This window comes from Ambystoma mexicanum, chromosome 7p, assembly GCF_040938575.1.
Source record: "Ambystoma mexicanum isolate Mex_15411 chromosome 7p, UKY_AmexF1_1, whole genome shotgun sequence".
NCBI classification, from domain to species: Eukaryota; Metazoa; Chordata; class Amphibia; order Caudata; family Ambystomatidae; genus Ambystoma; species Ambystoma mexicanum.
In genome coordinates this window covers 317,905,703-317,933,628 of record NC_090939.1, presented here as the reverse complement: position 1 = coordinate 317,933,628, position 27,926 = coordinate 317,905,703, and positions in this window count along the sequence as shown.

The following is a 27,926-nucleotide window of genomic DNA, read 5'->3' as shown; positions in this document are numbered from 1 at the left end:
CAGTGCAGGTGCAGCCGCCACCAGGCCCCCACTCATGTCTCCCATCACCCCCACCCCCCAGCAGTGCAGGGGCAGCCTCCACCAGGCCCCCACCCATGTCTCCCATCACCCCCACCCCCCAGCAGTGCAGGGGCAGCCTCCACCAGGCCCCCACTCATGTCCAAATCATGTCTCCCTGCACCGCCACCCCCCAGCCACCAGGGGCAGCCTCCACCAGGCCCCCACTCATGTCTACCACCACCGCTACCCCCCAGCAGTGCAGGGGCCGCCTCCACCAGGCCCCCACACATGTCTACCACCACCCCCAACCCCCAGCAGTGCAGGGGCAGCCTCCACCAGACCCCACTCATGTCTCCCATCACCCCCACCCCCCAGCAGTGCAGGGGCAGACTCCAGCAGGCCCCCAATCATGTCCCCTATCACCCCCACCCCCAGCCACCAGGGGCAGCCTCCACCAGGCCCCTACCCATGTCTCCCATCACCCCCACCCCCCAGCAGTGCAGGGGCAGCCTCCACCAGGCCCCCACTCATGTCCAACTCATGTCTCCCTGCACCTCCACCCCCCAGCCACCAGGGGCAGCCTCCACCAGGCCCCCACTCATGTCCCCTATCACCCCCACCCTCCAGCCACCAGGGGCAGCCTCCACCAGGCCCCCACTCATGTCTACCACCACCGCCACCCCCCAGCAGTGCAGGGGCAGCTTCCACCAGGCCCCCACCCATGTCTCCCATCACCGCCACCCCCCAGCAGTGCAGGCCCAGCCTCCACCAGGCCCCCACTCATGTCTCCCATCACCCCCACCCCCAGCAGTGCAGGGGCAGCCTCCACCATGCCCCCACTCATGTCCAACTCATGTCTCCCTACACCTCCACCCCCCAGCCACCAGGGGCAGCCTCCACCAGGCCCCCACTCATGTCTACCACGACCGACACCCCCCAGCAGTGCAGGGGCAGCCTCCACCAGGCCCCCACCCATGTCTACCACCACCGCCACCCCCCAGCAGTGCAGGGGCAGCCTCCACCAGGCCCCCACTCATGTCTCCCATCACCCCCACCCCCAGCCACCAGGGGCAGCCTCCACCAGGCCCCCACTCATGTCCCCTATCACCCCCACCCCCCAGCAGTGCAGGGGCAGCCTCCACCAGGCCCCCACTCATGTCCAACTCATGTCTCCCTGCACCTCCACACCCCAGCCACCAGGGGCAACCTCCACCAGGCCCCCACTCATGTCCCCTAACAACCCCACCCCCCAGCCACCAGGGGCAGCCGCCACCAGGCCCCACTCATGTCTACCACCACCGCCACCCCCCAGCAATGCATGGGCAGCATCCACAAGGCCCCCACCCATGTCTACCACCACCGCCACCCCCCAGCAGTGCAGGTGGAGCCGCCACCAGGCCCCCACTCATGTCTCCCATCACCCCCACCCCCCAGCAGTGCAGGGGCAGCCTCCACCAGGCCCCCACCCATGTCTCCCATCACCCCCACCCCCCAGCAGTGCAGGGGCAGCCTCCACCAGGCCCCGACTCATGTCCAACTCATGTCTCCCTGCACCGCCACCCCCCAGCCACCAGGGGCAGCCTCCACCAGGCCCCCACTCATGTCTACCACCACCGCCACCCCCCAGCAGTGCAGGGGCAGCCTCCACCAGGCCCCCACACATGTCTACCACCACCGCCACCCCCCAGCAGTGCAGGGGCAGCCTCCACCAGACCCCACTCATGTCTCCCATCACCCCCACCCCCCAGCAGTGCAGGGGCAGCCTCAACCAGGCCCCCACTCATGTCCAACTCATGTCTCCCTGCACCTCCACCCCCCAGCCACCAGGGGCAGCCTCCACCAGGCCCCCACCCATGTCTACCACCACCGCCACCCCCCCAGCAGTGCAGGGGAAGCCTTCACCAGGCCCCCACTCATGTCTCCCATCACCCCCACCCCCCAGCCACCAGGGGCAGCCTCCAGCAGGCCCCCAATCATGTCCCCTATCACCCCCACCCCCAGCCACCAGGGGCAGCCTCCACCAGGCCCCTACCCATGTCTCCCATCACCCCCACCCCCCAGCAGTGCAGGGGCAGCCTCCACCAGGCCCCCACTCATGTCCAACTCATGTCTCCCTGCACCTCCATCCCCCAGCCACCAGGGGCAGCCTCCACCAGGCCCCCACTCATGTCCCCTATCACCCCCACCCTCCAGCCACCAGGGGCAGCCTCCACCAGGCCCCCACTCATGTCTACCACCATCGCCACCCCCCAGCAGTGCAGGGGCAGCTTCCACCAGGCCCCCACCCATGTCTACCATCACTGCCACCCCCCAGCAGTGCAGGCCCAGCCTCCACCAGGCCCCCACTCATGTCTCCCATCACCCCCACCCCCAGCAGTGCAGGGGCAGCCTCCACCAGGCCCCCACTCATGTCCAACTCATGTCTCCCTAGACCTCCACCCCCCAGCCACCAGGGGCAGCCTCCACCAGGCCCCCACTCATGTCCCCTATCACCCCCACCCCCCAGCCACCAGGGACAGCCTCCACCAGGCCCCCACTCATGTCTACCACCACCGCCACCCCCCAGCAGTGCAGGGGCAGCCTCCAACCGGCCCCCACTGATGTCTCCCATCACCCCCACCCCCCAGCAGTGCAGGGGCAGCCTCCACCAGGCCCCCACCCATGTCTCCCATCACCCCCACCCCCCAGCAGTGCAGGGGCTTCCTCCACCAGGCCCCCACTCATGTCCAACTCATGTCTCCCTGCACCTCCAGCCACCAGGGGCAGCCTCCACCAGGACCCCACTCATGTCCCCTATCACCCACACCCCCAGCCACCAGGGGCAGCCTCCACCAGGCCCCCACTCATGTCTACCACCACCGCCATCCCCCAGCAGTGCAGGGGCAGCCTCCACCAGGCCCCCACCCATGTCTACCACCACCACCACCCTCCAGCCGTGCAGGGGCAGCCTCCACCAGGCCCCCACTCATGTCTCCCATCACCCCCACCCCCCAGCAGTGCAGGGGAAGCCTCTACCAGGCCCCCACCCATGTCTCCCATCACCCCCACCCCCCAGCAGTGCAGTGCAGGGGTAGCCTCCACCAGGCCCCCACTCATGTCCAAATCATGTCTCCCTGCACCTTCACCCCCCCAGCCACCAGGGGCAGCCTCCACCAGGCCCCCACCCATGTCTATCACCACCGCCACCCCCCAGCAGTGCAGGGGCAGCCTCCACCAGGCCCCCACTCATGTCTCCATCACCCCCACCCCCCAGCCACCAGGGGCAGCCTCCACCAGGCCCCCACTCATGTCCCCTATCACCCCCACCCCCCCAGCCACCAGGGGCAGCCTCCACAAGGCCCCCACCCATGTCTACCACCACCGCCACCCCCCAGCAGTGCAGGGGCAGTCTCCACCAGGCCCCCACTCATGTCTTCCATCACCCCCACCCTCCAGCCACCAGGGGCAGCCTCCACCAGGCCCCCACTCGTGTCCCCTATCACCCCCACCCTCCAGCCACCAGGGGCAGCCTCCACCAGGCCCCCACTCATGTCTACCACCATTGCCACCCCCCAGCAGTGCAGGGGCAGCCTCCACCAGGCCCCCACTCATGTCTACCACCACCGCCATCCCCCAGCAGTGCAGGGGCAGCCTCCACCAGGCCCCCACCCATGTCTACCACCACCACCACCCTCCAGCCGTGCAGGGGCAGCCTCCACCAGGCCCCCACTCATGTCTCCCATCACCCCCACCCCCCAGCAGTGCAGGGGCAGCCTCTACCAGGCCCCCACCCATGTCTCCCATCACCCCCACCCCCCAGCAGTGCAGTGCAGGGGTAGCCTCCACCAGGCCCCCACTCATGTCCAACTCATGTCTCCCTAGACCTCCACCCCCCAGCCACTAGGGGCAGCCTCCACCAGGCCCCCACTCATGTCCCCTATCACCCCCACCCCCCAGCCACCAGGGACAGCCTCCACCAGGCCCCCACTCATGTCTACCACCACCGCCACCCCCCAGCAGTGCAGGGGCAGCCTCCACCAGGCCCCCACTGATGTCTCCCATCACCCCCACCCCCCAGCAGTGCAGGGGCAGCCTCCACCAGGCCCCCACCCATGTCTCCCATCACCCCCACCCCCCAGCAGTGCAGGGGCTTCCTCCACCAGGCCCCCACTCATGTCCAACTCATGTCTCCCTGCACCTCCAGCCACCAGGGGCAGCCTCCACCAGGACCCCACTCATGTCCCCTATCACCCACACCCCCAGCCACCAGGGGCAGCCTCCACCAGGCCCCCACTCATGTCTACCACCACCGCCATCCCCCAGCAGTGCAGGGGCAGCCTCCACCAGGCCCCCACCCATGTCTACCACCACCACCACCCTCCAGCCGTGCAGGGGCAGCCTCCACTAGGCCCCCACTCATGTCTCCCATCACCCCCACCCCCCAGCAGTGCAGGGGCAGCCTCTACCAGGCCCCCACCCATGTCTCCCATCACCCCCACCCCCCAGCAGTGCAGTGCAGGGGTAGCCTCCACCAGGCCCCCACTCATGTCCAAATCATGTCTCCCTGCACCTCCACCCCCCCAGCCACCAGGGGCAGCCTCCACCAGGCCCCCACCCATGTCTATCACCACCGCCACCCCCCAGCAGTGCAGGGGCAGCCTCCACCAGGCCCCCACTCATGTCTCCCATCACCCCCACCCCCCAGCCACCAGGGGCAGCCTCCACCAGGCCCCCACTCATGTCCCCTATCACCCCCACCCCCCCAGCCACCAGGGGCAGCCTCCACCAGGCCCCCACCCATGTCTACCACCACCGCCACCCCCCAGCAGTGCAGGGGCAGTCTCCACCAGGCCCCCACTCATGTCTTCCATCACCCCCACCCCCCACCAGTGCAGGGGCAGCCTCCACCAGGCCCCCACTCATCTCCCCTATGACCCCCCACCTCCCAGCAGTGAGGGGCAGCCTCCACCAGGCCCCCACTCACGTCTCCCAGCCAACATGTCACCAAAATGTAGATCCCTGGCCCTTATGGTCAGCCTCCAAATGGCAAACACCCACCCGAGTATTGCATCCACCCACTTAGAAATTGCAAAAACATGACAGAAGCCCAATTGCAAGTTTTGAAATGAACACATGTCCCTCACATACACCCAATGGGTGTCAGTGAATGTCAAAACCCATATCATGATATGCATGAAACCAATGAGATGATACTACACATTGAACTTTGAAGAAAAAATATGTATTAAAAGCAACATAAATTGAATCAAAAATAAACAAACAATAATAGAAATTTAACAAAAAAAAACAGCAGGTCTGTGAAAAAATGCTAAACCACAAATCATAATGCAAAGGAAAGGTGTCCAAAGTCACAAATTAAAATCGAAAACCATTGCTCCATGGCGAAATCATAATAAAAAATGAAAATCCAAAAGTCAACTATGTACAGATAACTATCCAGCGTCCATGATCCCAACCGAAGAAATGAAACCTATCTAATAACACTACCTAAAAAAAATAACTATATACAAAAATGTGGCCCATTGTCCAAAAGGTCCAAAAATAAAGCCAAACCAAAGGAAACCTAACACTAACTATATAACTATTTACAAGGGCAGCGGGCTAGTCTGACGGCTCACTTTGGGATGTTCCGGACCAGGGCATCATCAAACTCCTGCTCAATGTCCCGGAGGCGCTCCTCGTCCATGGCCCGAGGGTCCACAGGGCCGTCCACATGTTCCCCCCAAACTCCCTGCGGATTGACTCGAGGCACTCGGCACGCCTCAGGGCCCTCTGCATGGAGTTCTCCGCCCTGACCATCATGAGCCGTGCCTCTTCTGCCCGCTGCCGCTCCGCATCTATGGCGTGGCCCAACCGCTGCCACACGGAAGACACTTCCCGTCCTGGGTCCTCCTGCCCTCCGGCCGATGCCTGCCCCTCTGATGTGGAAGGGCCCGAGCCATCATGGCTCCCACGACGTTGCTGCTGCTGCTGCTGCGCCTCTGCCCGTGCACTGCCTCCTGCTGCCTGCACATCCTCCACTGGCTGGGGTGCAGTCGTTGATGTGGCCACCCCTGCTGGACGTCCGACTCCCGCCTGTGGCAGGGATGCCTCCTCCACCAGCCTGGCCGCACCGTCAGAGGCAGCTCCACAGGGCACCCACGTGACTGATGGGTGGGAAGATGGCACGGAGGACGACTGGCGAATAGGGGGTTCAGTTGAGGAGGGGTCTGAGCAAGCCCCATCAAATGGAGGAATCCGGCCTGGGTGACCTGTCCCAGTAGGCCGACGCGGTCAACGAGCCATTCAAGATGACGTGCAGTCTCCTTATGAAAAGACTGCAGGTCACCTCGCATAGCCCGTTGACACAACGCCACACCAGTCAGGACAGGCTCAACCCGGACACCGATAGCCACGTCCGCAGGCAGAGGAAGGCCAGTGTCATGAGCTCATCCCCTTCCTGAAAACGGATCTGGACGTAGGCATCCCTGCTGGTGCAAGATGATGCAGTGACAGGATCAGGGACAGGATTGCACACAGGCACCTCCGCGGCGACCTGTCCTGCCTCCTGTCCCTGGTCCTGCACTGCACCACTAGCACCAGTGGAATCCCCACCTCCAGACCCCGTCTCTGTTGCTTGCACGGCCTCCTCCTCCTCCACCAAACCCCCCACCAACCTGGATGACTCCGTGCCATCTTCCCCCATTGGGCCCTCTAGGGTCCAAGCTGCCCCTTCTGCTGCCAAGGAGTCCAACTCCGACCTCCGCCTCTTGGACCTCCTCCCGGCAGCTACGGCCTAGGACGCGGCACCGGACTCCTCACTTCCCGACGAGATCACAACCTGGGAGGGGAGCCGGGCCTTGCGTCTCCGGCTGGCGGTGCGATCCCTGCCGCTGTGCTCCACAGCACCTTCTCCACCCTCTCCATCAGTTGACGCTGCAGACAGGGAGAAATTAAACACAGGCATAAGGGCACTGTACAATGGACACATACACACATGACAGTTGCACATGAGTGGCATTGGCAAACCTCAGACATGGCATCACAATCGGCAACACACATGTCATTTCAACTTGCACACATGAGCCATACCACAGCCACATCCCAACTGCCAGCACCATCCATACACATACAACAGCATGAGCAGGCAAAGGTGAGCCAGACACCACATGCAACACAGGGAGTGCACTACACATGCACGCACACCACCACACTTGCATGCATGTGTACACCTCAGCCAACTGTCGCAGTGTTCCGATGGGCATCCATGTCACATCTGCCAATCAGGCTTCCACATCCCGCTGTCACATGCATCCATGTTGCATCACTGTTGCACCCTTGTCAAATACACACACATGCACATGTACACAGTGCTGATACATGCAGCTGAAAACAACATACATGCGTGACATCACGAACATGCCCACTTACATACACATTCATCCAAACATGTGTGCCCACACAACTGCATTTGGCATGCAAGCCTACACACACAAGCACCATCCATGTCTCACACATGACAGCCCTCGCATATGTTAGCCTCACAGCCCAGTACACCCCCACCCATACTCAGCCCCATACAAACAGATGTGTAACCGGCACACTACTGGCACATCACCACACGCACAGCTTACAATCATGATGCATGTACACTTACTGCTCGACTCCAGACGGGTCTGCCTCTCAAGGACCTGGACGTGGAGCGCTGGGGATATGCGTTCCAGGACCCTCATCTGATCTTCCGACAAGTGGCCCCGGCGCCTCTTAGCATCCGCTGCCTTCAAGAGGCGCTGGGCCTTGTTCAGGGTCCTGGACCTGAAGTCCTCCCAGCGCTTCTTGACATGTTGGAAGTCGCGGACTGCCACCCCCTCCGCGTTGAGGGCAGTCACGATGTCCGTCCAGATCCGAGTCCGTCCTTCCTTGTCGGCGCGCACACTTCCGTAGAGGGCATCATACTGCCCCAGGACTTGCTCCACCAGGACACCAACTTCCCTGGCACTGAAGCTGGTGCCCTTCTGCCTCTCTGGCCGGGGGTTGTCAGTGGTGCCAGATGTTGCAGTGCCCGACATGACAACCCCAGAGGCAGGAGTGGGTGGGCAACTGGGTCCTGGGGCTGGGCTGTGGAGCGATGGAATCCCAGTCGGGAGTCTTCGGTTCCAGCAGGGGTGGTCACAGCAACAGCACCCCTGGCTGATGTGCAGGCAGCAAATGGCAGGGCACGTGGGCAGCAGGCAGTCAGGCAGCAGCAAATGGCAGGTGGGAGCGTGCTCGGGGCTCTGGGGGCAGTAATTGGGCCTTCTGGGCAGGAGCGTGGTCTTCCGTGTGCTTACGCGTGGCCAGCTTGATACGGAGTGATTTGGCACGTGAAAATCCTGCACGTCTGCGTGTGAATCGAGGAAAGGGCCTTAGCGCGTATGCACGTCAGCACGCATATGCGATTTCATTGGACCAAAGGCCCTTAGCGCGTAAGCGCGTCTGTGACGTGACGCACGCGGGTTTTTCCCTCATTACACGTGATGACAGAGCACACGTGGATTTACACCAATCGCGTGTGGAACTTCCTGCGCACCCCAGAAATACACATACCCAGGCCAATCGCGTGTACGCTCACTTCCCTCCGATTACACGCGATGACACTCGGACGTGCAGTTTTACCACGTGTGCTCGCATATGCGATTTCATTGGCCCAAAGGCCACCATGCGCAGCTGTGACGTCACGCGCATGGCCGTAGAGAATGGCACGTGTAAAAATGAAGAGATACACCTCCGAGTGTCAAAGCGCGTAATTGGTGGAAATGGCCTCATCGCGTATGCGCGTCTATGACGTGTGTATAAAAGGTACGTGTAGAACGCCATTTCCTTGTACGTGCTTTTCGTGGAGAGCAAGTGGGTGAATTCTGTACTTCTTGTCGGTTCACACGTGATTTACTTCACGGCGTTTCCAGTTCGTACTCCCTGTTACCTCTGACAGCTTTTTCTCTTTTCCTCTTTTTCCTGGGCATGTTTCCTCAAACAGCGTTCCCTTCTACTGTTGTCCTGTCTCCTCAGACAGCGTACAATTCTTCTTTTGGCGGGGGTGTTGCCAACACGCACACGTGCATATTTTTCACGCTTTTGTTCCTGGCAGACGGTGAGTCGCGCACGTATTTAACATCTGTGCTTGCCCTGTGTGTCGCCTACCCGTTCAGAGGTCATTCTGGGCTGCGTGTGACACGCATACGTTCATTCTTGTGTTTCTGGGTGCCACAGCGTAGTGCAGGTTTATTTCTCCACGCACGTGGTCTAGGAGGGGTTGCATGCACCTTACTTCGCTTTTTTGGGGTGCCTGTGCGTTGCGTGACCCATCATCTTTCCCCAGGGGTGACATACAGCCTTGCTAGAGCACTAGGGTACGATTACCATCTGGTACCCAACCCCTTTGACCCCCAATTGCCCAGGACAATAGTTCACATCGACTCCCATATGCACAATAACATCAGTGCCATGGCTGGGAGGCGACCAAGCCGTAAGGGTGGCAAAGGTGGCCGAGCCCCAAGTACACGTACCCAGGCAAATCGCTCGGCTGGGGGGTGGGGGTGCAGGGGGACATGTGTGGGAGCCTGGTGGAGGCTGCCCCTGGTGGCTGGGGGGTGGAGGTGCAGGGAGACATGAGTTGGACATGAGTGGGGGCCTGGTGGAGGCTGCCCCTGGTGGCTGGGGGTGGGGGTGCAGAGAGACATGAGTTGGACATGAGTGGGGGCCTGGTGGAGGCTGCCCCTGCACTGCTGGGGGCTGGGGGTGATAGGGAACATGAGTGGGGGCCTGGTGGAGGCTGCCCCTGCACTGCTGGGGGGTGGGGGTGATAGGGGACATGAGTGGGGGCCTGGTGGAGGCTGCCCCTGATGGCTGGGGGGTGGGGGTGCAGGGGAACATGTGTGGGAGCCTGGTGGAGGCTGCCCCTGGTGGCTGGGGGTGGGGGTGGTGGTAGACATGAGTGGGGGCCTGGTGGAGGCTGCCCCTGCACTGCTGGGGGATGGGGGTGATAGGGGGACATGAGTGGGGGCCTGGTGGAGGCTGCCCCTGGTGGCTGGGTGGTGGGGGTGCAGGGGGACATGTGTGGGAGCCTGGTGGAGGCTGCCCCTGGTGGCTGGGGGGTGGTGGTGATGGGACACATGAGTGGGGGCCTGGTGGAGACTGCCCCTGCACTGCTGGGGGGTGGGGGTAATAGGGGACATGAGTGGGGGCCTGGTGGAGGCTGCCCCTGGTGGCTGGGGGGTGGGGGTGCAGGGGGACATGTGTGGGAGCCTGGTGGAGGCTGCCCCTGCACTGCTGGGGGGTGGGGGTGGTGGTAGACATGGGTTGGGGCCTGGTGGAGGCTGCCCCTGCACTGCTGGTGGGTGGGGGTGATGGGAGACATGAGTGGGGGCCTGGTGGAGGCTGCCCCTGCACTGCTGGGGGTTGGGGGTGATAGGGGACATGAGTGGGGGCCTGGTGGAGGCTGCCCCTGGTGGCTGGGGGGTGGGGGTGCAGGGGGACATGTGTGGGAGCCTGGTGGAGGCTGCCCCTGGTGGCTGGGGGGTGGGGGTGATGGGAGACATGAGTGGGGGCCTATTGGAGGCTGCCCCTTCACTGCTGGGGGGTGGGGGTGATAGGGGACATGTGTGGGGGCCTGGTGGAGGCTGCCCCTGGTGGCTGGGGGGTGGGGGTGATGGGAGACATGTGTTGGTGATCAGTAGTGCAAGGTGACATGTGGGTTTGCTGGTGGGCATGGCCATGGTGGATGGGTTGCCTGTGGGACATGAGCAGGGGTGCAGGGTAGTACCCTGTGGTGTGGGCTGGCTGCAGGGGCTGTGGAGGGTGTAGAGGGAACACCTGGGAGGACCCACATGGCCAAATCACATGTAGCATTCCCCGGCACCACCGAAATACACGTACCCTGCTGAAATCGCGTGTGAATCTTCCCGCGCACCTCGGAATACACGTACCCAGGCCAATCGCGTGTGGAGCTTCCCGCGCACCCCGAAGTACATGTACCCAGGCCAATCGCGCGTGGAACTTCCCGCACACCCCCACCTACCCAGGCCAATCGCGTGTGGAACTTCCCGCGCACCCCGTAGTACACGTACCCAGGCCAATCATGTGTGGAACTTCCTGCGCACCCCGAAGTACACGTACCCAGGCCAATCGCATGTGGAACTTCCCGCGCACCCCCACTTACCAAGGCCAATCGCATGTGGAACTTCCCACGCACCCCGAAGTACACGTACCCAGGCCAATCGCGTGTGGGACTTCCCACGCACCCCCACCTACCCAGGCCAATCGCGTGTGGAACTTCCCGCGCACCCCGTAGTACACGTACCCAGGCTAATCGCGCGTGGAACTTCCTGCACACCCCGAAGTACACATACCCAGGCCAATCGCGTGTGGAACTTCCCGCGCACCCCGAAATACACGTACCCAGGCCAATCGCGTGTGGAACTTCCTGCGCACCCCCACCTACCCAGGCCAATCGCGTGTGGAACTTCCTGCGCACCCCGTAGTACACGTACCCAGGCTAATCGTGTGTGGAACTTCCCGCGCACCCCGAAGTACACATATCCAGGCCAATCGCTTGTGGAACTTCCCGAGGCACCCAGGAAAATGCGCACACGCTATTTTTCACACATCGGGTGTCCGTGTTTGTCGGTGCCCCTTTGCACCTCATTTGTCCTAGAAGGCCACTGTATGGCCCATTCATCGTGGCTGTATATGGGTGCTTTTTGTTAGCGCACATTTTGGTGCACAGTTTTTTAAGTCGCAAGGGCGCTACCGCCTGCTTTCTTGTGGCGTACTTGTTTGGCCCTGTGCGCGTCTTTGACCGTGCGCTGGTTTGCCCTATTCGATTCCATGAATACGGGTTGTAGGCGAGCGTGTGGGCGTTCCGCGCTCTTGCCTCCTGTACTTCCCCCGTGACGCCCATATTTTCACGCGTTGTTCCCCATTCCGAGTGTTACGCCCCGTGTTCCGCCTACTTTTGTGATGTGTGCCACGCTATGTGCGATTTCACAGTGGCCGTGGCGCACGCTGTTGGATGACCTGTGCGCTGGCGTGCGCGGTGCACATTTTTAGCGCACATCCAATGTTTTTCTCGTGCACGGACTTCCATGAATCGCTGTGCGCTGGTTTTCCTGCGATTTTCCCACTTGCACTGCGATTTTCGCACTTTTCCAGCGATTCGCACGTTTTGGCACCTCTGCGCGGGAATTTTCGGCGCACATTATTTCCATGAATCGACCCCTTAGTCTTGCTGTGGCTTTGTCACACATGGGTAGTGTCATTCCATGTACATCTAGTTTGTCTGTGGCGCTAATTTCCATAATTGGTTGCATTTCTTTGCTTAACATTATTTCATTGAATTTGAAACAGCTTGCAAGAGTTGGCATTAAGGCCATACAATTGACATTTTTGTGGGCTAATTGTTCAATAACATCTGTAGCACATGCATTATCACCATAAAGTGCATGAATGTGCTGGGTTTTCAATATTGCTTCTGCTTCTCTAGAAAGTATACCAACTCTGATACTTTTTAAGATGTTGGCATAAGTGAGATCTGCAGATTGGCGCATGTTTTCTGTTAATTCTCTGTATTGGAAATGTTGCCAAAGGTTGACATTTCCAATGCTGCCAACAGTTTTACGGCAGAGTTTGTGTCCTAATGTTTTAAAAATAGGCTTACCTTTTACAGGTGTCAATTGAAGAAGATCTCCGAAAACAATGATGTGTTTTCCTGCAAAGAGCTCTTCATAGTTTGTTTTGAGTACTTCTTGTAATCTGAGGTGAATCAAAGCCAACATTAGGTTGGACACCATGCTCACTTCATCTATTAGTAGCATTTTCACTTGTTTCAATACTCTGCATACTTCCATTGCAGCTTCTGCAGAAAGTTTGTAATAATCTAACTTGTTTTGGTGTTCTACTGGCAGGAGTAGTAATCGGTGTAAAGTGATACCACCTATGTTGTAGGCAGCTAAACCTGTGGGGGCAGTGACAACAGCTGACAGTTTGTTGTTTGTCAATTGTTGAAGGAACTTACTGATGATTTTTATTAGGAATGTTTTGCCAGAACCAGCTTCACCACTGACATACAATAGTATAGGTTTGTAATTTTGGCAGGTGCATTCTTTGTTTTCATGTTGCACACCATGTGCAATTTCTTTTGTTATTTCTTGAAAAATGCTACGTTGCTCTTTGTTTAGTTTTGATTGTAGTGTAGTTAAGTCTTCTTTATCTTCATAGTTACACATGGTGTTTTCTGCTTCTATCATAGCTAATTCTGCCTCATTTGTTATTAGTGGTTCTCCCAGTGGTTCTTGGCTTCCTGTGACAGAAGGTTGACTACTGTCAGGAGTGTCCTTATCTAGTTGGGCCTGGAGTTCCTCTTCGCGTTGCTGTTCATTGTGCAACATTGTTTTGCACTGTGCAAAGTTTACATCAGTTATACTGCTTTCATTGGCTTTGAAAGCGTCTTTATATGAGTCATAGGTATCTAGTATTTGTTCTTCTTTTCTCCATGGTTTGAAGAGTTGTAGCAGGGACATGTAATATATTTCTTTATGTTGAGGAGTCTTTAATGACAATTTGATATGATTAATTAAATTTGGTTTGGTGAGTTTTACTAAGCTGCCATCACAGTTTGTCACTTTGCATTTACGGTTTTGCTCATCAGGTTTTATATTATTTTTGTATGTGTAGTTTTGGGCTATGTGGTATAGACACATGGTTTCCAAAGTGGTGCTCCTGTTTGGGTAGTATGTGTCCAATAAATTATTTTTTAAAATGTCTTGGCTGTTGGGATCATGTTTGGCTATTGTTTCTATATCTTCGTATGATTTTAGAACTCTTTTTATAGATTTAGCTGGACCAAGACTTAGCCATACTATATTTGCAGATTTACCATACAATGCAGTACCAGTTAATCAATCAGCTGCTTCATAAGATCCACATTCTCTATGGGACAGCATTTTTATGCCCAAGCTGTATAATTTCTGAGACACTGTTTTATCTGATGACAGGTCATTCCAGAGGTCTTGGAGCTCTGTCTTTTCTGATTTGGTTAAGTATGCTGTGACATATCGTGCAACTGCAGTAGAATTGTCTGCAATGTACTGCACATCTATGTTTGCATTCCACAAGTAGGCAATGATTGCATTGTAATCATTGATATATTGTTCTTCTTCTTTTATTTTTATGCAATATGTATTTTTAGGTGACTTACCTTTAACACTATGTCTAACTGAAGACATGAGGTTGTTCACTTGACCTGTATTTGTAACTGGTCTAGGGAAACCAAATCGGCATTTGGTGTAGTATTTCCCTTTGTTTTTGTATTTGCGACGACAATATTTGCTACATTTGTGTCTTTGGAATTGTAAGATTTTTGCATGAAGATCACTATTTGTGGATTCTGACGGAATTTCACAAGTGACATATTTTTCAATAAACTGTAAAACAGTGGCATCACTGTCTTGACCAAATTTAGGAGCATCTTTAATCCATAAAAGCATGTGGACATGTGGCGCTCCTCTGGCTTGGTATTCTTTTCTCCAAAAGAAGTGTTGCACTTCTCCAAGGGGAGGAACAGTTTTATTACAAATAAAATGAGGCATAGCAATGAAGCGATGGTTAAAATATCTAGAAACATTAACAGGATCCTGAGAACAAAGTTCTCCAGGTGTTAGTATATCCATACAATCTGTGTTTTGAAACACTCAGCCATAGCTATCTGTTCTTCTCTCCGCAAAAACAATATCTGAGAAAACCTCTCCTAGCACAAGACACTCACTAAACTTTACTGACCAATCCCTTGCTTCATCCAATCTCATTTCCATACCTCCCCTCCCCAAATTCGCCGGATGTAATACGCGGTGTCCTAGAACTACCGCCATGTCCGCGAACGAATCGTAACATGTACAGCCCTTCTACCATTTCGATTTCACTCTCTGTGCCATTCCCTCATTGGATGTAGCTAAGCAATCACATGACCATCCACCAATCAAATCCAATAACTGTACATGTAACTGCATCATCATAGATCAGCACTACAAATGTACGGTGTATCTCTCGGAGTAAAAGTCTCATACCATTGACAACCACAATTGATATGCGTGGGAAAGAATGTAAATCTTCCCATGCATATTCTGCGCAACTTAATGTAACAAACCAAGTGGGTGGGCCAAGGTTTCTGATCATACAACGTACATCTCCATGGCGTCGAAACCAGTACTCTTTAGTACCTTGCATATTTGCTAATAGATTTGTAAGATTTGCCTGTAAAACCTCATCTTTTTGTTGAACTTTTTGTAATAATTGTGTGGCTGTCATATTTTGAAAGTGTGATCCTGTTTTTAATATGTGTGCAACTCCGTAACATAAAGTTGTTAGTTCACTTTCAAAGATTAGGTGGAATATGTATTCCACATTTTGTCGAAATCTGGGATCTTCAGAATACATTCGTAATGAGCGATATTCTGATGCTGATATTTGAACAGGTCTATCATCGTATTTTCCTCCTTTGCCAGTAGGAAAGAGTAGAGGAAAAGCATGTGCTTCTATACTTTTTATCCCATATGCTGATTGGTGATCCTTTTGTTTGACGCATTTGGTACGTTTCCACTGCATCTTCTATGGTGTCATTAGAGTGCAATGGGTGAATTGTTAAATGGTCTAAAGTGTTTGCTATTGTAGCAGGATCTAGGAGCTCAAATTGACCAGTTTCTTGTGTCTCTTGAATTATTTCAGTTGTATCTTTCAAGTTTTCTTCGATATTAATTTCTTTGTAATAATCATTATTCTCTTTGAGATATTGCAGGGCTTCTCTAACTTTATGTAAATCTACCAGTTGTTGCCAAATTTTTTTGTCTTTTGTAGGTACTCCATTTACCAAGATTGTTGCATTGGACGTTGCACTCTTAGAGTGTGCACATTTTCTTTTAGATCTAATGGTAAATACACTACTTTTCCACGAATACCTTTCACTAATTCAGAGGGAGGTAATTTTGCAGTTTTTGGTTGAAGGCGTATTATTGCTTGAAATGGATGAACTGTTTGAATTATGATGCTCTCATATAAATTAAGTTGTTGAAGGAGTTTTGGTAGTAGGTGTAATTCCAAGTTATTTGAGATAGCACATGAAGGAGTTTGGTTGTTGTCAAGTTTGGTAGTGCAGTAACTGCAAAGTATTATGGGGTCAGTTATTTCGTATTTGTTTTCTGCTATAAGGTAGAGAGCTAATTCAAACCATTTAGAATCTTCATTGTCTTCTATTTTGTATGAAAGGTTTATAGTTTTTGTGTTACTTTTATAACACGTTCTGCGGCAACATACACACACATGGTTTGGTACTTCAGCTGAAGTGCTTTGAAATTTTAGTATTTCTTTTTTGTATGTGTGTAGTGAAAGGTTGCCATGTGCAGATTTGTTACGAAGCTGGTTGACAGCTAATTCATCTTGTAAGTGGCTTTCATTTCCAAAATATTTTTTCTGTATATACTCGATTTCTTCTAGTAGGTCTTTTGGTGTACCATGTAGAAGAATGTTATTTAAATTGGCTAGTGCTAAAGCAGGACTTTTTGCATAATACAGTTTATAAACTAGATTTCTTATACTTGCATGATGTGTTGATATCCTTTTGATATCATGGAAGGTTGTTTTGCAAGTAGCTCCTGATATGCAGGCCAACGAATGTCCTTGCAGTCCTGTGTGCTTGTGTACTGGACAAGCATCCATACTTTGCAGTATTTTAATTTTGATTTTGTCTTTGCTTTTCACATATTGATTGAGGAATAGGCGTAAAGATTTGAAAATTTGTTTGGGAATGTTACACATTGACGTGCATGGCCATGTGTAAATTAGATGTTCTGATTCAGTCGAATGGAGGGGTAAATTTAAGTTTTCAGGGCATATTTTTGTAAGGAATACTTCTTGTTCCATTATGGTATTATTAACTTTTTCATAACCTCGACCACTGTTATGTATGGCAATTGTATTTGTTTGCTTTTGTTTGTACGCTTCTTCAATAAAGTATGGTTCTGTGCTTGTAGTGTGACTCCATTCACCTCCACAGATATTTAAGAAGTTATTTCTGATCACATTTCGTTTATTGAGAAGTCTTTTTTGAAATTTAGTTATTAGTTTTGTTAGTGGTTTAATTCTGTTTAACACAACAATAAATAAGTTTCTTTTGAGAATAATTGCACTGTCTATCAACGCTTCTAAGATTACTTTCCTACGATAGGTTTGAAGTGTTGAACCTGGTTTCTCTCCTGTTTTTATCAGATTTTGAAGGACTTTGTGACGGAACATTTTGGCTAATATACTTTTCTTGGTATGCTTACTTTGTACTATATCAAGATTTATAGAATACGTTTTATTTGTAGTGATAGTTGATTTTCTGTTAATAGTTTTTTGGGTCGTTTTACTTTGTGATAGAGGAGGCAAAGTTTTTGCACGAGAAACTTCTTCTGTTTCACAACATGACTGTATTAGCTGTAGTGTTTCAACGTTTTTTACAAATTCTGCTATAGATGGGTGTTTATGTTGGAGACTTTTCTTTTCATTTGCTCTACTTCTGCGTCCCTTTCTAAGGAGTTGCTTTTTGGTGGGCATTCTTTAGCGTCTGTTGAAAAAAATACAGAAGGTATGGGTTGGGGTTTTCTGCAAAACATGTGTGTTGTGTGTATGATTGTTTGAGTAAGATGATAAAGATGTATGCAATGGTGTGTGATTGTGAATTGGGAAGTTGAACTACTAGGGATGGGTATTCTTCAATTAATGTGTTACTAAACTGGGGTTCAGATGACAGAAAAAAGTAAGCCGGTGGTGTGGAGAATAATAAATAATGTAGGTAAAGCTATACAATTAAAACAGTTGTTTGTTCTACAACATCTACATTCTAGCGGCTGAGTTGGGTAATTTGTGTGCCGAAAAATAGGAATTTGAGGGCCATTCTGACAGGAGATCACTGTTTAAGACGGGGGGGATTTTTGGTCAGAATGGTGAAGAATCTCTATTTTTAGGCACAGAAATACCATGAATGCACAGTACAGTGCGTGTGAGTTATAAAACAAATATTATGGTAACAATCTACTTACTTTTTTTAAAAAAAATGAGTAGTTTGCTTCTTAGTTGTTCTTTGAAAATCCAAATCAGCTGCTTCTATTCAGGAGAATGGGCTTCACTGCAATTGTAAAAGAAAGAAATTAGTAATTTGGTTGCTATATAGCACTGTTTTCATTTTAGACATAGATTTTTTTTAAATTGAAATGCTCAGCGCCTTCCTGAAAACCATTAAAACTATATTATGACTAAGAGTAGGAAAGAAAATATCTTTACTATGGTTTGTGGAATTCATAATCTACTAACGTATACCACTATTCTTGTAACTAAGCTTTTCCACGTAATAGTGAGTCATTGTCATCATAGCTCTCAACCATGTGTGTCGCAAAGGTGGGTGAAATCACCTGAGTTTGTTTTTGGCGGGTGAATGGGCGTGCAGGAGGCTTGGCGGGTGAGTCAGTCCTTTACAAGGCGGGTGACACCCACCAAATGCGTATGAGTTGAGAGCTATGTGTCATAGCCTGCTTTTGCACGTAACAGTGAGTGAATGTCATAGTCTGCTTGTCCTATATAAATGTATGTAAATACTTATATAAACGAAATTATGTGTTTGTACAAATATTATTGTTTGAGATTTGATCATAGAGTGTGTATGTTATTTTGTGTGATTATATGTCATGTATATATTTTATTTCAAAAATGTTAGTTTAATAGTATTTGCATGTGTGTGTGTGTATGAAGAAATTAAACAATATAAAGGTTTGTAAGTGACAGGTCATTTTAGGACAATGAAACAATGATCGTCCATTCATTTTTCAGATTATAGAAGGTAAAAGTCGGTTAGAAAATGTCTTCATGTACTGTGTAGAAAATATGCATACCTGTACTTTCTGTTCATGTATATGGATATGGACAAAGCTGCAAGTAGAAATATTGGAAATTTGTATAGTATTTCTCGTAGATCGTGGTTGTCAATGGTATGAGACTTGTACTCCGAGAGATACACCGTACATTTGTAGTGCTGATCTATGATGATGCAGTTACATGTAGAGTTATTGGATTTGATTGGTGGATGGTCATGTGATTGCTTAGCTACATCCAATGAGGGAATGGCACAGAGAGTGAAATCGAAATGGTAGAAGGGCTGTACATGTTACGATACGTTCGCGGACATGGTGGTAGTTCTAGGACACCGCGTATTACATCCGGGGAATTTGGGGAGGGGAGGTATGGAAATGTGATTGGATGAAGCAAGGGATTGGTCAGTAAAGTTTAGTGAGTGTGTTGTGCTAGGAGAGGTTTTCTCAGATATTGTTTTTGCAGAGAGAAGAACATATAGCTATGGCTGAGTGTTTCAAAACACAGATTGTATGGATTTTGGGAGACTCGTGGATTCATTGGTTGAAGGTGCATGCAGAAAGTTGTGGAGTATCTATAGATCTTGGATTCCCACATGTGGAAGTGCACTGGCATGGAGTGCATGGAATGAAGTGGTTGGACTTGCTGCCTCTCTGTGCAACTTTGAAGATAGAGGAACATCCAGACATAATTGTAATTCATTGTGGAAGGAACGGTTTAGGACATGTGTCTGGAATTTCTTTGCAATTTGCAATGAAAGAAGGACTTCAGAAGATAATGGACATGTTTCCAAACTCTAAAATAATTTTTTCACGGATTGCGCAGAGACAAGTGTGGCTTCGTTCTTTCTCATGTGGTCCACAAATGGAGAAAGCAAGGCGTAATGTTAATAAGGCTGTTTGTGCCTTCCTAAGAGATTTTGGCATGTCCTCTTTTAACAATGAAAATATTTTGTTTCGTAGTACATACATTTTTCGCAAAGATGGAGTCCATCTTACTTATGCTGGCAATCAGATTTTTCTGAGAAATGTACAAAATGCATTGCGACCTTTTTTAGAAATACAGCATTCGTTTTGAAGTACGCTTTACGTAATTAAAATGTTTTACATTCAAACACCTCCGAAAGGCTCTTTTCAGAGCCACCACTTCCTGTTAGAGAAAAATGCATTGGTTTCAATAGGGTAGCAATGCAATTGTTTTTCTGTTCGCGGACCGTCCGCGGACTTTCACGAAATGGAAATGGCTATGCTTTATGTATCTTCACTTCTATTTTTTAACTGTGAAAGGCGGCTCTGAAAAGAGCCCTTTTTTTTGATTTTTGTTATTTTGTATTTTTTTTGTTCTTTATTATACACGACACACTAGGAGACGAGGGAAAGGAGGGTAAAGGGAGGGGGACACCAACCAAAGGGATAAGAAAGGGCGAGCTGAGAGAGGAAGATGTAGAGTGGGTTTTATTTGGGTAGTGAGCAGGTCTTCTGGTGCTCTGAGACGCTCCCCCCTGCAGAGTACTGTGTCACAGTACACACATACAACTGTGACCCTCGAAAGGTAAGGGTCATCAGAATTCTGTATGGCCTGTGAGGCAGCTTGAGGAAGACACTGTCCCACAGAGGTGTTCCTTGTGATGACAGGATCAGGAACGGAGGATGAAGTAGAGGCAATCAACCTACTACGCTTCTCGCAAGGTGCAATGGCCCCAGTGTGGAATGAGCGCAGGTGTTGCTTCATGGTAGTGGTCCCAAAGCTATACGAACCAAGTTTCCTGCGACTGAGTACCATTTTGCACTCATTACAGGTGACACGGTTCGCATGAGACTTAGGACCTTTTCTATGAACGGTAAACAACCGCCACACCCAAGATTAACGCCAACGGCGGGTAGTAGGGATTTCCTCTACCTCATTCTCGTCATCCTCTTCTTCCTCCTCTGTATCCTCACTCCTGTTCCCCTCTTCAGGCCCTTGGGGAAATGGTGGTGGTGGACGGGGTGGGGGTGGTGCTGAGGCAGATGTAGCACCATGTGGTAATAGTCGAGCCATGGATGTCATAGGCTTGGAGATGGAAATCTCAAAATCTGCAAAGTATGCAGCAAAATGCAGTGTGCTCTGTGGAATAGTCAGAAACACAATGAGAATGCGCTCTAGGGTGTGGTCTTATATTGGGGTGCTTGTGCGCGGGTCGCGGACATGCGCGCCGTCAGCAAGACAGATCGAACATCAAAAAAGGTTCACAAAGTCACAAAAACTATGTGGAAAGTTAGGATTAGTATGTGGGATTTGTGGTATGGTGATTTTTTAATGAGAAATATTGTGGATTACTTGGAAATGTATTTTTAAACTGGTCAGGGACACGAACAGTGTCCGCATTTAGAGCACGAGATGAGCATGAGCGCGGTCACATGATGGTTTTGTGAGCATGTTCGCTAAGATAGCGGTCGTCAGGCAGGACACCCAATGTACGGACATTGTTTTGCGCATGCATGTTGATGTTCTGCGGACAGTGTTTGGGTCCTGAACTAATTAAAAGTGTGTCACATGTAAAACGAACAGTTACGGACAGCCGTTTGTTCTTAGCACAGTTTAATTTATTTGCTAACAATACGGACAGACATCAAGTTTCAATCACACCTCCATTTTCGTTTATTTACAAACAATTCAGAACACCACGAGTGTTCTTAGAACAGTTTCTGCTTGCTATCGAACACTACGAAAAGGCATAGTGTTCTTAAGGACACCTCCATTTTCGTTTATTTACGAACATTTCAGGACACTACGAGTGTTCTTAGAACATTTTCAACTTGCATGAGAACATTACGGACAGATGTAGTGTCCTCAGGACAGTTACATTTTCGTTTCTTTATGAACATTTCCGAACAACCGCGGTGTCCGTGGACACCTAAATTGGTTTTTATCACAAGGAACTGAAAGTAATTACAACACAATATAAGAAAAGTAACTTTATTTCATATATATATACAATTATGACTGGGAAGGTGGGGCAGAAACGGAAACAAAAACAGGAGAATTAGGGATTTCTAGATAACTGGGATCAGGTGAAGAAGGGAAGGAAATCTCATCGAAACGCTTTGGTCCATTGACAGGGTTTGGGGTTAACTGCGTGGGATAGGGTGAGGGGGGACAAGTGCAGGTTGGACAATGGTGTGCTGTTGGGGGTTTCACATAATTTTCCACAAAGTTTTTCAAATCCATAAAATTTTGCATAAGGTCGTCCATTTTTTGATTAATCTGCTGTAGAGTGATATCCTCTGATTGTTGTTGTGAGATGCTTGGAATTTTGTATGGTCTGTAATAAAAAAATGTATATGTTAAATGTATACAAAATAATATTTATTAATTGGTTTTTATAGTAAAGTGTGTACCATTAGGTGGACTTTTTTCTAACATTTCCTCTTGTGGGAAATGGCTCCTCTAGCCAGTCGAGAGTACTACACATTTCTGTGAGAAAACAAAAAAGTAATATGTTTTTTTTTCTAATATAGAAAGTTTATAAATATATGAGTAAAAAGAAGTGCACTTACTATGTCTGGTGAGATATGTAATCAGTAGTGTATACGTCTGGTCTTGCTGTTGGTTGTGGTGCGTCTGTGAGGTAATTATGGTGGAAGCCACTTTATCTTCTTTTGGTATATTCCATTTTAAAACATATTGTATTTACATGAATGGTTAGTGTGTTACATATATGGGTAACATTTTTTAAGTATTACTACATATACTTTGTATGTGTGCTGCTTTGTGAATTTGTTAAATGTTCCTATATTATGGTATAACTATTACACATACCTCCCCAGAGTTTTTAGGTGGTGGTACTGTTGTCCAAACATGTCTGCGGACCGTCAAATTCAGTAGAAAGGGTTCAGTATGTTCCATATTATATGTACATAAAGTCCAGGTTATTATTGTTAAGTTGTGCTACTAAAAAACTATGAAATTCAGTAAAAAAACTTTGTTAAAGGGACCTTATGGTTAAGTTGCGCTACTAAAAACCTATGAAATTCAGTAAAAAAACTTTGTTAAACGGACGTTATGGTTACGTTGCGCTACTAAAAACCTATGAAATTCAGTGAAAAAACGTTGTTAAAGGAACGTTATAATACTTTATTGTGATACAATCCAGGGATTGGATTTTACACAACTCATACATTTTTATACACATTTCAACAAGCAAATCATATATATCAACTCATTAAATTCTATATAGAAAATATACATAAAATACATAAAATCCATAAAGTCACATAACAGCAACCTAAATAGTAGGAAAAATTGCACAGTCGTGAGAGTGCCCTATAGTAAGTAGATAAGAATAATGTAGATTAAATCCTTATTGGAGCAAGGGCTTTATCTGATTCCATACCCTAAAAAGAGCTAGCTGTAGACTTAAGGCAACTGGGTTCAGGCATCCATACCAGAAAACTTCATCTTTTATCGCCTCATAATTATGAACCCATTTTTCATAAGCGTTCAAATATATCGAACCAAGTTTTGAGCAAAGTGTTAAGACGTGCCGAGTTGTTTCAAGTACTCCAGATACCTGACAAATTCTACAGGTCCTGGGCTCTCGGGGAATTTTTAACCTTGGCCCAATGATCGTGAGAACCGGTAGCTGGTTCGTTCTCAATTCCAAGAGAAATCGTCTAACTTTGGGCGCCGGGGATAATAATAGGTACATTTGGGGTCTTAGATATCTATGGGTGACATGGGAGACTGCCTCATAGCATTTAAGTGTAATTAGGTGATCTGTGTTCATACACCAGTCCCACTTATTTAACTTATCTTGGAATGATCTTTTCTGGTGTTTAAATGGTAAATGTTTTAGCTTTTCATGAGGCCAGTCAATCTCCACAAACAATGATTCATTCAAATCTTTTTATGAGCCACCCCTAGGATGTTTTTCAAGGTCATAACTTTGTCCTGCCAACTTAAGCAATTTACATCGAGGATTTGCTAAGGCTTTCTGGTAGAAGGAACCTCGTGCTCGCAGTGCCATCCCTCTCAGGGAAATTAGTCCCAGTTCCAATCTCAGGTATTGCACTGAGCAAGAGGGTCCCAAGCCAAAGACACTGCGCCAATAATGGCCCTCTAGTGTATTTACCCACGCCAAGTCTTGCATTGCTAAGGCCTCTAAGCCATATAGTACTGCAGGGACAAAGCACTGCTGGTACAGCTTCAAAATACCAGCCATACTAAAACCCGCAGTCCCCTTTGCAAATCTGCAGGCCTGGAGGGTGAGCAATTTAGCTCTCCTTTTTTTATTTCTAATAATGGCTTCATCATCTGATAACGCCTTGAAATCCAGCCCCAAATATGGGTATTGCTCCACCACAGCAATAGTTCCCAGATTGGTATCAACGCCAGACCGCCTTGCCTTGCCATTATTTGTGTTTTTTCCAGATTTATGACCAATCCCAGTTGTCCTGAATAAACCTGAAGTTCATTAAGTAGGTTCTTAATACCGGATAGAGTACGGTCAAATAGGATAAGGTCGTCTGCATATAGCATTCCCGTAATAGGAGTTTCCTTCAGTTTCGGTGGACAATTTGATTTAGATGCCAAGCGATCTAGTAGGTCTGCTATATATAGGTTATATAGCATGGGTGCTGTAATGCATCCCTGCTTGACTCCTATATTGGTGCAGATCTCCTCTGATACCTCCACCCTGTCGTTAAGGCGGACCCTTGTGGAGGTGTTACTATGCAGGGCTATCAAGATGTTTAATATCCAGCTAGGGCACTCCATTTCTTTTAGCTAAGCCACAATATGTCCCGCCCCACCAGGTCGAAAGCACTGGTGAAGTCTACAAAGGCCATATATAATGTGGCATCTTTACAGCTCATGGTATTATTAATCAGCTGATCTAACACCCTGATGTTATGGGTAGTACGTGCCCCTGGCCTAAAGCCTGTTTGTGCATAGTGCAAAATCTGCCTTTCCATGACCCAATTTTCAATCTCTTTAAGGACCAAGGTGTTAAAGATTTTACTACTAACATCGAGCATAGAAAGTTGACGGTAGTTGGCAGGTAAAAATCTCTCCCCCTTTTTATAGACTGGTATTAATACAAACTTCTTCCAAGAGGAAGGGATTTGGCAGGTTCTGCAGATCCTAGAATAGAGTGTGAGTAATATCTGCGCCCAGTTATGAGGGTCCTGCTTCAATACCGCATTGGCCAGGCCATTTGGTCCTGGAGCGTTTGAGGATTTTAGATTCAAAATCGTCTGTTTTATGCACCTATAACTAAGGGGGAGCGGCCAACTAGAAACCCCTGTACTACTTTGTGTGTTGGTCGTGTAATCTCTATGAAATTTATTGGAGATATATTCAACCCATTTTTCACCCGAAATAGGATTCAAGATGTTCAGCTTCTGTTCTCCCCCCGCACGTGTCAGTATTTGCCAAATCCTACGGCTATTTTTGCTACATAGGGCTTCAGCAAACTTTTGCCATTGGCTTCTCTTTTGGTGCTGGCGATATCTTTTTAGCCAGCTACGATATTTGCGTTTTATCTCTAATACCTCAAGGTTAAATGTATCCACCACACCATTAACAATTTTATGTGCTCTTTTTCTCTTAAGGCTCGACGCATGAGGCGTTTCTGGTCTCTAATGTTTGCATCAAATATTTGCGTACCACCATTTTTCCAGATCATCCCCGGGGTAGAGTTAGCTTTGAAGAGTGAATGTGTTAGGTGGGTGTTCCAGCTTTCAATTTCCTCTGGGCTCTTATTCCACATTAATTGCTTAATTGTCTTATCGCTAGGGAATGTAATGGTAGACATTTTTTCAATGGATCTTTTGGTCCATCTAATTTTATTGCCCGCTTGGTTAGTTGTCAGCTCTCTTCAGGCGTCCACCTTAGTGCTATCCCCCCACCCTCCATACATAGTGTGAGGGTACCATGGTCACTAAAATCATTCAACTTGATGTTTAGTTGCAAAATGTGTGGGAGGAGACACTCTGACATGGCCATGTAGTCAAGGACTGCAGATTTTTCCTCCACTGACCAAGAATCTTTCCCTGGTATGTCCCCCCTTACGCGGCCATTTAGTATAGTCAGATTCCATTCTCTAAGGCTATCAAGCCAGAGTCTCCCTTTGTTATTACTCTTGGGCCGGGACATATCACACATATTCTGGACGAATCTGTAAGTGCCACACCCTTCCAGATCCAGGCATTTCGCATTCAAATCTCCACAAAGTATGGTAGCTGACTTATTATCCCCCGTACACCAGGCGCTCAACAAGGTGTCCAATATATCCCCCAATAGGTTCTGTATTATGCTCACCTGGGGGATCGTAAACATTAATTATCAGAACCTCATTAAAGCCTACCCAACCTCTTGGCGGATTTATTTGAATCGCCAGGACATTTCCTCCAGTGCTATCTTGGTAGATCAGTTTAGGGTTATATGAGGATTTAACACAGGTTAACAGTCCCCCTTTGGTCTTCCTCTATCTCCTTTTACTGCCATACATTGGAAGGTGACATATTCATCAAATTCTATGGCAAACGTTACCCAGGATTCTTGCAGTATGAATATATCAGCCGATAGTAGGGCATAGCGGGACAATCCCTCTCTTATCCAGTGGCTATGTCCCCTTGTGTTCCAACTAATGGTAGTATAGGTTCATTCTCTTTTCTTCTGGGCAAACATTACTTGTAACCACACCCACCCTTGTTCATCAGTAAATTTTTGTGCCGCTTTTGTTGTCGTTGGTACAGCAACACTAGAAGTACATGCGCAAGAGCATTTTTGGCACTTATCTTCTCTTGAGACCGATGTTATAGATACGTCTAGTTCATATCCCAAGTGTTCCAAAGGCGACCGATTTGCCCTTATCATAGCGGCTGTCTCAGGTAAGCAGCAATGGACTGTTGTAACTTTTACTCCTTTCAAGCGCGAAGGTTCAACAAAATCAACATCGCTGGTATTCAGTATTCTTAATGATGGTATTTTTGCAAAGAGGGCGAACAGAGCGGATCTATTTAATTGGGTACCCGTTTTTCCTCCTTCAATAGGCGCTATGGTCACATTTTTGATGTCCATTTTTTCAGTTCTCGTAGCACCCCTTCCACCCGGATGGGGGGTTTTGGAAGGAATATATTGGGGGGCCTCAGGTTCCTGTCTAGGTAAGGATACTGAGTTTTGAGTAGCCGTGCCTGTTTCAGAGCAAATTGACAACTGGGCTTCCAGATGCTGGCTAGGTTGCCCCGGTTGCTCATCTATTAGCCAGCTGGTTAAAGTGCCCACTGTTTGGGCTGATCTTCTTTTCCTTCTTGCCGCCCGTTTCCGTTGTTTTTTAGATAGATTTTTAGCTGGTGGTCGAGGGGTAGAATTTCGTGGAGGGGGGGATTGGCGGATTTATGCTTGCTTCTCTTTGCCTGTCTTTTCTGTTTTCTAGAGGGTTGGGCTCTGTTTTCCAGCACACCCCCGCCTGGAAGAGAGGGTCCCAGTTCCTGTTCGATCGAGGTTTCCTTATCTAAGGATGGCGCTGGCATAGCCCTATCCCGTCCTTTCTCCGAGATGGCAGTGGGCGGGATCTCCCTCAGGTCGATACAGGGGATAATAGGTGTTTTAGTAGATGCACTCAGCAATTTGTAGAGTGCAAGCACCACTCTCCCCTGTGCTTTTTGATCTTCGTGAATCGTACCTCAGAGTTTTAGCAGTATTTTAATGGCGAAGTTGAGAGTAGAGTTTCCAGTTTGTGATGTAGCATGGGTACTATAGTCTGGCTGTACCTGATAATGTAAGGAATTTCCGGATTCAAAGGCCATGTTTGGGCTGGCCGATAATCGCGGTACCTTTGAGGAAGGTGTAAAATTCGTATTTGGTAAAGAGGGGGGGTCTGTTTGGGAGGCCGAGGACACGAGAATAGGTTGATCCTCGTCCCCTAAAAGGGTTTTTATAGATTCCTCCATTGTCGGGATCAAGGACCCTTTTTCCTCAAGAGTATCGGGTATCATGTCACTAGCTACAGGAGACACTGGCGCCTTTTCATC